General features: G+C 35.5%; 1 non-coding gene across 1 annotated transcript; it reads left to right on the top strand.

Annotated features, from left to right (window-relative positions):
* The first annotated feature begins 12,706 nt into the window (after window positions 1–12,706).
* LOC133813579 (small nucleolar RNA R71) lies at window positions 12,707–12,813 on the top strand. Its single transcript, XR_009884589.1, has one exon. It is a non-coding gene; the product is annotated as a small nucleolar RNA R71 (small nucleolar RNA).
* The last annotated feature ends 800 nt before the right edge of the window (window positions 12,814–13,613 follow it).

The raw sequence follows: 13,613 nt of genomic DNA, 5'->3' as shown, positions 1-13,613 counted from the left end.
ATTTTGGACATTACAACTATCCCCTCCTTACAGAAATTTCGTCCTCGAAATTTACCTGAACAGTTCAGGATATTGACTCTGCATATCTGACTCCAGCTTCTAGGTTGCTTCCTCGACCTTGTTTCTCCTCCATAATAGATTAACCAAAGGTATAGTTTTATTCCTTAGGACCCTGTTCTTTCTGTCTAGTATCTGGATTGGCTGTTCCTCATAGGAGAGATCTGCCTCAAGCTCTAGATCTTTGTAACTCAACACATGAGTCACATCTGATACATACCTCTGAAGAGCTGAAACATGAAATACGTTATGCACGGCCGACAATGCCAGTGGTAAGGCCAACCTATAGGCCATCTGACCAATACTCTCCAGAATCTCAAATGGACCTACAAATATAGGGCTCAGCTTGCCCTTTTTCCCAAATCTTCTCACCCCTTTCCATGGCGAGACTCTAAAATATAGTCTCCCACCTCGAACTCTACATTACTGCATTTGGGATCTACATAACTTTTTTTTCTGCTTTGAGAAGCGAGCATCCAAGCTCTAATATTCTCAATGGCTTCATTGGTCCTCTAAACTGCCTCAGGACCCAAGTATCTCCTTTCTCCTGTCTCATCCCAATGAATGGGAGATCTGCATTTCCTACCATACAACATCTCATAAGGAGCCACCCCAATGGTCGATTGATAGTTGTTGTTGTAGAAAAACTCTATCAAAGGTACATACTTACTCCAGAACCCACTAAAGTCCAGCATACATGCTCGCAGCATGTCTTCTAATATCTTCATCGTCCTCTCAGATTGTCCATCTGTCTGAGGATGATAAGCAGTATTGAACTTTAATTGTGTACCCATGGCCTTCTGTAAACTTCCCAGAACTAGGATGTAAAAGTAGGGTCCTGATCTAATACGAACGACCTCGGTGCCCCATGAAGGCGTACAATCTCTCTCACATAGAGATCTGCGTACTGGTCAACTGTATAGGTAGTCCTCATTGGTAAGAAGTGAGCTGACTTGGTGTATCGATCCACGATAACCCATACTGAATCATGTTGACCCACAGTCCTGGGTAACCTTACCATGAAATCCATCATGATGTCCTCCCATTTCCAGTATGGGATGTCCAGAGGCTGTAATAGCCCTGCTGGTCTCTGATGCTCAGCCTCGACCTGTTGACATGTCAAGCACTTAGCTACATACTCTACTACGTCCTTCTTCATCCCAGGCCACCAATACAACGATCTCACATCCTGATATATCTTCGTGGTGCCTGGATGCAAAGAGTAAGGAGTAGTATGAGATCCATCCAGAATCTCCCGCCTCATAGCAGTGTCCATCAGAACACATATCCGACCTTTGTATATCAACAAGCCCATATCTGATACTGTATAATCTCTGGATACTCCAGCTAGAACATCCTCTTTTATCTTGGTCAGCTGTTGATCGTGAAAATATGTATATATGCAAGTACACACAATCGATTCAAGTAATATATGATAAGTAAAGTATCGTTCCCTCGAAGACTATCTTCCAAGTACTACTAATTGCTCTTTAAATTTCTATTTGGCAACTAAGAATTTGATTTTTAAATTTTAAAATACTTTAAACAAGAATAACTAAATAAAATATTTAAATCACTATGAAAAAGACCTAGGGTGTTAATTTCATCAACTTTTCATTCTACTAATTGTATTAATCAATTCTAGATTTATTTCTTTCTATTCTAATAGCAGGTTAACATAAATCGATTCCTAATCTTTTTCAAGATATAAGATATCAGCCTATATGCTGGTCTTCTACATCTCTGTGATAAACTTAAACATATAGAAGGCATTAACCATGGAAACCTAATTACTACACAAGTCATACATGTACTTTTGTCCAACATGCAACCTATATCTATGTAATGATAGCATATTCAATTCTCATCTTTCGAATTTTGAATCAAAATCATTAAATCAAGCAAATAGTGATCAAGTATTTACTAGCATTAAACACACATTATATAGATTAGGATAGAGAAGAAAAATGAAAAGAACATCCTAATTCAATTAGATAGAAATCCAAGTGACCACATTAAACCCTAGATAAAAATTGTTTAGTTCATATCAGACATGACTAAATCAACTAAATAATTATTCAAAAACATAAGATTCATAAACTTGAAGAAGAAATAAAAATATGAAACTGCAGAATTTTTAACCTAAGAACCACAATTAGTCTCTAAAAAATGTAATTAAAAACTGACCTAATGACTTAATTTAACCCTAAACACGAATTTATAGTAAAAAATTAAAAGAAGCTGAGTTTTTCCTTGTGCGGGGCCGTGACTTGGCCTTTTCTAAGTCGCGGCCCGTGTCTATTTTAAGCTCTTTTCTTTTTGTATAATGGCTTTAGGCACCGCTTCTTAAGATTCTCAAGTCGCGGCCCGTGCTGCATTTTCCCTTAGCTAGGCCTCTGTTTCCTCTTGAGTCGCGACTTGTAAAACCAAGTCGCGACACTAACTCTTTCAAGCAAACATATGCGCCTTTGACTTCACCTCAAGTCGCGACTCATAAGTCCAAGTTGCGACTTTAATTAAAAAATTTCTCAGATTTTATCGTTCAGCTCATCTCTTCATCAAAACCCGTCCTTTAAGCATCCTTGGTATCATTTTTAGTCCAAAAACTTCCAAAAGCCTCGTTATTCCACCATTTAGCTTCTTTTTGCATTTCTCTCGTGATTCATCACACCACCTACAACAAAGACAAACAAAAGCGTAATATTGCACAAAACACACATAAACACTCAAGATTACCACAAAAACACTTTCTAAAATGACCCTAAAATGAAGTTATCAAACTCCCCCAAACTTACTCTTTGTTCACCCTCGAACAAAGGACTCAAAACAATCCTAAATTCTAACAACATGAACTATACCAATAACAACAATTATGCCTCAAAATCATGAATGTTAAGCATATAATTCTCATAAAGCTACTCAACAGTTTGTTCAATCTAGAATTTTGATCAAAACACTTCATCAACACACCTTAGTCTACTAACATTTTGGATTATCAACTCATGATCATTAAATAAATGAATTTGAAATCAATTATGCTCATCAAATTTCTTTCCAATCGATCCATTCAAACCAAATAATTCCATAAGCTCACTTACTTGCTATTCTCCACTAATATAAATCATGATATGCATAAGAATCAATAGGAATTTTATAGGCTTGTAACGATAGCTTAGGTAAAGATAGATGAAAGATGAATTTTTCAGCTCATTTTACTATAAGCACATGACCAAAACTCACCAACTTTATTTCCATAAGAATACAATCTCATTATCCCCTCTCTTACTTATTTTTTTTTCTTTAAAGAGATATACATTTTTTTTTCAATAATAACTACACTCCGCCAAACTTGATATTTCTTATGTACTCATATTGGGAGTGTATTGAAATATCTTTCATCATTTTTTCTTTTCTCATTTTTTTTTCAATATATATATATATTTATTCTCTCTAGACTTTTCACTTTCACTTTATAAACCCACTCAAATCACAATTAAACCTCATTACACATCAATCCCCATAATTATTTCTCAATCATATGCTCATAGTATATTAGGGGCAGATATAGCCAATGGGCAAGTATTAGGCTTAAATAATGGTTTTAGAACAAAAAAAAATACAAAATTAAGCTCAAAAGGGTAACCAAAGGATTAAGTAATTTAAGGTTGGCAAGAAAAGTTCAAATGATCCAAATGATAGCCTAAATCATATTCCTAACCATACATGATATATTATTTCGCCTCAAATAACAAGTAAGCAAGTTCTAGAATTGTTGAAAATAATTCACTTTCCATTAATCATTCCACTAACCAATTTTAGCAAGCATAATCAATATCAAAAACATAAATTTAACATCATGACAAAATATTCAACAAATGTTATCTAAACTAAAAGGAACTAACGAAGTGTTTAATCAAGCACATAGATTTTGTTTCAGATTTCATTTTCTTTGTATTATACTCATAACATTAATTTTATTCTCATAGGAAATTGTTGTCAATTTTCATTCATGTTGGTACCAAACTAAACAGACTAGAACAAAACTTTAAACACTAACATCAACATATCACACAAAACATCACTCACAGAAAAATAAGCTCCCTCCCCCAAACTTAAACTAAACATTGTCCCCAATGTTAAGAAAATAAGTACAGAAAAGAAAATTTACTTGGTGCGAATAACTTTAGAATGGTGGTGGGTCTGGAAATGGATGCCAAGGCAGTGGATAAGGGAAGTACTGCCGATTCTCCTCTTGGTTCGACCATCGGTAAACCAGCTCGTTCTGCCTATCAACTTGAGCTCTATGGAAATCATGAAGCTCACCCAAATAATTATGTGTATGCTGGTTCTGCCGAATGATGTAATCGAGTCTAGCCAAATGCGGATCCGGTGGAGCCTTCAATGCCAAATATTGAGGGTATTATTCTCTTCTCTCCTCTTCAGCTGCTCTCACTCCCTCTGTTTGATCAATGGCTGGTATGGGCTCCTCAACTGCTTCTCCTTCCCTACCAACTCTTACATTTCTGGGTACCGGTACTAGTGGCTCTAAGGATGGGGCATTAAATTTATTCACTGTAGCCCGAGAAATAACCCACATAGCCTTCCTAAAAATATCACTAGGATATTTTGGCACCTCCCAAATCTTACACAGATTAGTAATCATGGAGCCATGACCCAACCCAGCAGTAGTAGTCATGCGACAAAAATCCCTAATGCTCTGGCGAATAACTCGCCCAATGTCAATGGAAAGCCCTGTCATAATGGCATATACCAAAAGACACCTATCAGTACCCACTTCAGACAAGTAGGTGTTTGGCATAAGCCTTGCACTCACAAAAAGAGTACAAGCTTTAGCTACGACATTCATTTGGTATCTTCTTAAATGTTTTGGGTCCTTATTCTGGATAACAAATGAAGCACCAGGAATTCCTAAGGTCTCAACCACCTCGATCCAATTTACCTCACTATGATATGCCAATTGATAATAATCACCCTCTTCTTGAGTTAACGTAGGTACATTAAATAAAGCATCAATATTATCAATAGCACATTCAATTGAAACGCCCCTAACAAACACCTTTCTATTTACAGCCCCGGGAAAATTAGCGTAAAACTCATAAACCAAGGAACAATTGGCTTTTGGCATCTTTTCGTCCACAAAAAATTGCGAGCCTCTGTGTAAAATTTAATCCCTAATTATATTATAAGTGTCATTAGGGTATAATTCTTCTTTAATGTCCATCCCACGCTCCTGAATAACTGGCCTTTGGGATAACCTTTAATAAAGATCATGGGCATCCTTATTAATGAAACGCGCTGGATCATATTCTAAAATGGACTGAGGTGCTGGCGAATTTGGCTAGGGTTGGGGTGGTTGGGAATGGGATGAGGAAGGGCAATTAGTATTCATTGAAGATGCTACCCTAGTGGGTTGTTTCCTTGGCCCCATACTTTCACAATTTTTCAAAAATGGCCACAAAAATTTATAGAGCACTTCCCCTAAAATTCTAAAATTTCCTTACTAAAATCTCCCAAAATTATCACCCAATAAACCAACAAACAGCCCAAAAATCCCAAGCAATCTCTTAATATAAATGCAATTTAAGGAAAACTTCAAAAAGAAAAACTTACAATCCTTGCAAGTTGAAAAATCTGCAACTTTTGATCCTCCTTCAACCCCTTACTAAACAAAAATAGAACACAAATTAGGGTTAGCAAAAAATAATAATGGAAGAAATCAATAAGAACTATGAAGCAGAAATGAGAAAAATAGATGAAGAAAATTTGAAATAGAGGGAAAGAGGGAAAAGTTGTAGAGTTTTTTTTCTTAAGGAAATGGGAGTTGAAAGAGAGAATTTGAAAAAAAAAATGAGAAAAAGTGTTCAGAAAAAACGAGTTTAAGCCTTCTTTATTCTATCTGACACAGGCGTGCCACGACCCAGCTTGAGCAAGTCGTAGTCCGCCTCAAACTCCTTCAGAATTTTAACTGTCCAAGCACCGCGACTCAGCTTGGCAAGTCGCAGCCCGCCCCAAATTCCAGAAATGATATCCTCTCTTTTTCAGCCTAGGGTCGCGACTCATTAGCCCAAGTCGCGACCCGCCTCCTCTTCATTTTTTGAATTGCTCTCTGACTTGTGTAATGTCGCGACTTGCTAATTCAAGTCGCGACTTGGCCCAATGACTAATTGAAAAACTCATTTTTTTTTCACGATTTTCACATTTTAACAACCTTTATACTGAACAAATAAAGAAAATAAAAGTAACTAAACTTTAGAAATCAAAGATAAAATTAAATAAAATTGTCCACTAATTAAAACTCAAAACAAAAAGTAAAATAAAATATAGGAATGCCTCCTATAGCGCTGTCGTTAACGTCATTTAGCTAGACGCTGAACACCCCATCTAGAGGGGTTCCAAAACCACAACTGATTTACACTTTTCCACCGGTCCTTCCAAATAATGCTTTAACCTTTGACCATTTACTTTAAAATGTCCTATTTTCTCGCTATGAATTTGTACTGCTCCATAAGGTAACGATGTGACAACTATAAATGGTCCCGAACATCAAGATTTTAATTTTCCTGGAAACAATTTTAATCTAGAATTAAATAACATAACTTTATCTCCTGATTAGAAATCCTTTCTTATTATTTGTTTATCATGAAAAGCCTTACAATTTTTTTTTATAAATCTTTGCATTTTCATATGCTTCGTTTCTAAATTCATCAAGCCCATTCAATTCTAGAAGCCTATTCAGCCCAACCATAAATAAGTCAATATTCAACTTTTTCACTGCCCAATAAGTTCGATGCTCAAGTTCAACTGGTAAATGACATGCCTTCCCGAACACCAACCAATATGGAGACATACCAATCAGAGTTTTAAAAGATGTGCGATATCCCCATAGGGAATTATCAAGTTTTTTCGACCAATCTTTCCTTGATGTGTTGACAGCTTTCTCTAAAATACTTTTAATTTCTCGGTTTGACACCTCAGCTTGACCGTTAGCTAATGGATGATAAAACATAACTTTTATGTGATGAACTCCATAACGAGCACATAAAGATGTGAATGATTTATTGCAGAAATGTCTACCTCTGTCACTAATAATAACTCTTGGAGTACCAAACCGAGTAAAAATATTCTTATGTAGAAATTTAAGTACCTCCTTACCATCACAAATAGGAGTTGCTACAACTTCTACCCATTTAGAAACATAATCTACTGCCAGAAAAATGTACTTATTATTATAAGATGATGGGAAGGGTCCCATATAATCTATCCCCCACACATCAAACAGCTCAACCTCCAAAATTCTAGTCATTGGTATTTGATCTCTTCTGGATAAATTACTAGTCCTTTGGCAATGATCACAACTCTTAAAAAAGGCATTAGCATCTTTAAATAACGTAGACCAATAAAACCCACATTGCAACACTTTTGTGGTTGTCCTTGTTCCCTCAAAGTGACCACCACAATGTAAAGTATGGCAATGAGTAAGTATGGAAATCATTTCTACTTCTGGGACACATCTTCTAATCACTTGGTCAACACAATTATGAAAAAGAATGGGCTCATCCCAATAATAATGCTTAACTTCCGAATAGAACTTTTTTAGTTGCTGCCTTGACATGTCAGGAGGCACAACCTTAGCTACCAAATAGTTAACATAATTTGCAAACCATGGTACTTTCTCTTCACATTCAATTGAAAATAATTGTTCATCCGAAATTTTTTCATCAATTGACTCTTCTTTCGCACTATGCTCGTTTTCTTTTTCCAATCTAGATAAATGACCAGCAACTAGATTTTTTGTCCCCTTCTTATCACGAATTTCCATATCAAACTCTTGCAATAATAAAACCCATCAAATCAGATGAGGTTTAGCATCCTTTGTAGTCATAAGATACTTAATAGCTGAATGATTTGTGTAAACTATCACCTTATTACCAATTAAATATGGCCTAAACTTGTCAAATGCAAAGACTATTGCAAGTAATTCCTTCTCAGTAGTTGCATAATTTAATTGAGCATCATTCAAGGTTCAACTAGCATAATAAGTTGTTCTAAATACCTTGTCAACTTGCTGTCCAAGAACTGCTCCTATTGCACAATCACTAGCATCACACATTAATTCAAAAGGAATTTCCCAATTTGGAGCGAAGACTAGTTTTTCCTTCAATGTATTAAATGCCTTTAAACACTCAGAATCAAAATCAAATACCACACCATTCATAAGTATGGTAGATAAGGGCTTTGAAATTTTTGAAAAATCTTTTATAAACCTCCTATAAAATCCAACATGGCCCAAGAAGCTTCTAATCTCTTTAACAGATACTAGAGGAGGTAAATTTTCTATTATTGATATCTTGGCCCTATTTACTTCAATTCCATGGCGTGGAATTTTGTGGCCCAAGACTATTCCTTCTGTCACCATGAAGTGACATTTCTCCCAGTTTAAAATTAAAGTGGACTCCTCACATCTTTACAAAACCATTTCCAAATTAAGTAAACATCCATCAAAAGAGGGTCCAAAAAAATGAAAAGTCATCCATAAAAATTTCAATACCTTTTTCCACCATGTCCGAAAAAATTGACATCATACATCTTTGAAAGGTGGCAGGAGCATTACATAACCCGAACGACATCCTCCTAAAGGAAAATGTTCCATAAGGGCATGTGAAGGTAGTCTTTTCTTGATCCTCCGGTGCTATAGGAATTTGATGATATCTGGAATATCCATCCAAGAAAGAGTAATAAAGATGGTCGGCCAATCAATCTAATTGATCAACGAAAGGTAAAGGAAAATGGTATTTCCTCGTGGCTTTATTTAGTTTACGACAATCAATACAAATTCTCCACCCCGTCACCATACGAGTTGGAATAAGTTCATTATTATTATTTTTAACAGCCATCATACCACCTTTCTTTGGAACTACCTGGACAGGACTAACACAAGCACTGTCATATATTGGGTAAATTACTCCAGCGTCTAACCATTTAAGAATTTCTTTCCTTACCACTTCTTTCATTAAATGATTTAGCCTCATTTGAGAATCAATACTAGGCTTACTATCCTCATCCATTAATATACGATGCATTACTGTTGAATGACTAATGCCTTTAATATCTGCTAAAGTCCATCTAATTGCTAATTTGTGAGCCCTTAATACCCTCAAAAGTTTCTCTTCTTCAATCTCAGATAACGAAGATGAAATAATAACTGGGAGAGTATCATTCTTAACTAAATTAGCATACTTAAGATGATCAGGTAAGGTCTTTAAGTCAAGAACTGGTGGCTTTTCAATGGATGGAAGATGTTTCTCAGGCACTTGTCCTAATTCCTCATATTTCTTTTTATATATTTTCCCTGAAGAATTCAACCACTTAACATACTCACCGGCTTCAGTACCAGCACACTCTTCAGGACTTTCTATCAGACTCCACTCCAATGGATCTTTAATAGAGTTGACACCTTTAATTGGTTCCTCCAATACATTAACACAAAAGCAACTGTCGCTAACTGTAGGATATTTCAAAGCTTTGAAAACATTAAAAATGACTTCATCTCCTTGTACCCTAAGCCTTAATTCTCCTTTCTAAACGTCTATTAGTGCTTGCCCAGTGACTAAAATTGGTCGTCCTAATATAATAGGCACATCCTCATCTTCCTCCATATCTAATACAATAAAATCCGCTGGGAAAATGAACTTATCTACCTCTACTAGAAAATCTTCTATAATACATCTTGGATGAGTTAAAGAACAATCAGCTAATTGAAGAGTAACAGTAGCTGGTTGATAACTCTACAAAATAGAGTTATTTTACCATATTTTATATGCTATTTGTTGCTAGTTCTTGAGTTTTTAAGTTACTTATTAAGTTTTTAAGTAATTTTGAATTTATTAGTCTTACTATATTTTTTTAGATTTTTATATGTTTTTATAGATATTTTATTCTAATTTGTTATAGTTTAATTATTTGAAATTAGTATTGTTAAGTTAGAAGTAAAAAGATGCACTTTTGAGCTTAAATGTCTAAGTAAATTAAGTTTTAATTAATATTTTCAAAGAATTATTACGACTCATTTTATAATTGAAATTATTTTATTATGATTTAATTTATTTTGAAGGAAAATTATTGCGTTTGTGGTCCTTGAAAAAAAATGCTAATAAATAAAATAAAATAAAGTTATGATGGTAGGAGAATTATGGCATTTTTGAAGAGGAAAGAAGAAAAAAATGGCACATGAGCCCAGCAGCCCAAGCCATCCTCAGCCCAGCTCTTCCTCCTCAGCAACGCTCCACGGGCCCGTATGCTCCCTGCTGCTCCAGGCGCACGCTCCTAGCAGCAGCCTCCTCCCCAGCCAGGCCCGCTTGCCTTCCCCAGCGCCTGGGCCTTCCTCTAGCTGCCCCTTGCCAGGCCCACCTGCCTCAGCCCCATTCAGCCCACACCAAGCCCAGCCCGCCTCCTAAGCTAGCTGCCAGCCCAAAAAACAAAAGGAGACATTTGCCTTGAGCCCAACAATGTCCTTTTGTCCCCTTAGGTCCAAAAATGCCACATTTTTTACCCAAACTTTTCTACACATTTTACCCCAAAATCATCATCACCCCTACAATTTATCCATACTTCCCATATTATTATTTATTTAATTAATTTAATTAATTTAAATTGATTATTTTAATACTCTCATTTTGGCTATAAATAGGGAATTTTCAAGACCATTTGGGGGTGCTTGGAGGAGGTTACACTACAAAATTTCTACACTTTCAAGACCACTCCATTCTCTTCATTTTTTTCTTTTTGGTCATTTTCTTTTCTAAGTTTTTAGAGGAAAAATTTGGGGGTTTCTCCTCCAAATTTTTCTATTTATGTTTGTAATTTTTTGTTTGTAATTTCTATGCTAGTTATGAGTTTCTAATCTTTTTAAGATTATTAAGGTGATGACGAAACAATATGTAACTAGATAGTATTTATGTTGTATGTTGATTTCTCATTTTGTGCAATAAAGTTTATGGATTTTCTTCTTCAAATATTTTCTTTCATCTTAAATATCTTGTATTTTTTATTGTTAGAACATATTTACACTTTGTTCTTCATTAGTACAAAATCATAATATTCTTTGATTAAGGTGTGCCATTAAATTGTGCACATCAAATGCTTAGAACAAAAATATTATGTTTTGCCTTATAAATAATATTCATTGATTTATTTGTTATTTCATTAGATTGATTTGCATTAAATACTTTGAAATTATAATTTTAAAAATAAAGATAAATCCTACAATTCTATAATAATTTGTGCTTAAATAGAATATCTAATAGTCTAGCTTCCCCCAAACCAAGTCTTTTAAATACAGACAGCGACATTAAATTTATACTTGCCCCTAACTCACTTAAAGCTCTCTCACAATGAAAGTTTCCAATAGTGCAAGGTATAGTAAAACTGGCCGGATCTCTTAACTTTTGAGGAAGCTTCTTTTGAATAATTGTACTACACTCTTTAGTTTTATGCAACAGTTTCATAATCCTCCATTTTTCTCTTATAAGACAATATCTTCTTCCCAAACTTCACATAACAAGGCATTTGTTCTAGAGCCTCTGCAAATGGGATGTTAATATGAAGTTTCTTAAATACTTCAAGGAATTTGGAGAATTGTTTGTTAAGCTTAGCCTTTCGAAATCGTTGAGGATATGGAATTTTTTTTGTGGGCTCAGAATATTTTGGTTTTTTTGGTTTTGGAAGGTCTTCAGTAACCTCCTCTTGAATCAGACTAGTAACGTGTTGTTTCTCTATATTCTTCCCTTTCTCTTCCACTGTAGGTCCATCATACTTAGTCCCACTCTTCAAAGTGACCGCTTGACATTGTTCTTTAGGATTTACCTTTGTGGAACTAGGCAAATTTTTGTGTTTTCTACTAGAGAACATTTGAGCCAATGGACCTATTTGTGTCTCTAAACTTCTTATGGAAGACCTTGTCTCTGTCATGAATTGATTTAATTGGTCTGGCTGAATTGTTGGTGGGTTCATTTGAGGAGGTGGTGGATGAGATGGGCTTAGGTTTGGATCATAATATGGTCTAGCATGTAATCCATAAGTTGGTTGATGAGGTGGTTGTTGAGGTGGGTACTATGGATATTGTGGTTGTAACCCTTGATTATTTTTCCAAGACAGATTAGGATGATTTTTCCAGGCAGGTGTATAGGAATTTGAGTAAGTATTGGATGCAGGTCTTGAAAAATTACCTATAACTTGTGCATGTTCCAAGGGCATATTATTTACATCTGTTGAGCAACTAGCTGTGCTCGAGCATTGTTCATAAGAATGAGGTCCTCCACAAATTTCACAACTCATGACATTCTGTACTTGCATTGCTTGTGTGGTGAGATTAGTTTGCTGCAGTTTCTTGGTTAGAGACGCTACTTGAGCGATCAATAGCGCTATTGGATCAACTTCTAAGACTTCTGCTACTTTCTTATTATCTCGCTTTGTAGGCCAATTATAATTATTCATAGCCATCTCTTCCAAAAGCTCATATGCTTCATTCACACTTTTTCTCATAAACGCCCCTCCTGATGCTGCATCTATTATCATTCTTGTATTTCCTCCCAAACCATTGTAAAAAGTATGAACTAACATCCACTTCTCTATTCCATGATGTGGGCATCTCCTTAGCAATTCCTTAAATCATTCCCATGCATCATACAAAGAATCCCCATCCATTTGATGGAATTTGTTAATTTCACCTCTAATTCTGGCTGACTTAGTAGGAGGAAAATATTTACCAAGAAACTTCTGAGCCAAATCTTCCCAAGTAAGTATAGTAGAAATAAAAATATGAAACTGCATAATTTTTAACCTAAGAACCACAATTAGTCTCTAAAAAATGTAATTAAAAACTGACCTAATTACTTAATTTAACCCTAAACACGAATTTATAGTAAAAAAATTAAAAGAAGCTGAGTTTTTCCTTGTGCGGGCCGCGACTTGGCCTTTTCTAAGTCGTGGCCCGTGTCTATTTTAAGCCCTTTTCTTTTCGTATAATGGCTTCAATCGCCGTGACTTAAGATTCTCAAGTCGCGGCCCGTGTCTACATTTCCCCATAGCTAGGCCTTTGTTTCCTCTTGAGTCGCGACTTGTAAACCCAAGTCGCGACACTAACTCTTTCTAGCAAACATATGTGCCTCTGACTTCACCTCAAGTCGCGACTCATAAGTCCAAGTCGCGACTTTAATTAAAAAAATTCTCAGATTTGATCGTTCAACTCATCTCTTCATCAAAACCCGTCCATTAAGCATCCTTGGTATCACTTTTAGTCCAATAACCGCCAAAATCCTCATTTTTCCACCATTTGGCTTCTTTTTGCATTTTTCTCATGATTCTTCACACCAACCTAAAACAAAGACAAATAAAAGTGTAATCTTGCACAAAATACACATAAACACTCAAGATTACCACAAAAACACTTTCTAAAATGACCCTAAAATGAAGTTATAAAAGTCCCCCAAACTTACTCTTTGTTCACCCTCGGACAAAGGAATCAAAACAATCCTAAA

Source organism: Humulus lupulus, chromosome 1 (assembly GCF_963169125.1).
Source record: "Humulus lupulus chromosome 1, drHumLupu1.1, whole genome shotgun sequence".
NCBI classification, from domain to species: domain Eukaryota; kingdom Viridiplantae; phylum Streptophyta; class Magnoliopsida; order Rosales; family Cannabaceae; genus Humulus; species Humulus lupulus.
This window is presented reverse-complemented; position numbering and strand designations above follow the sequence as displayed.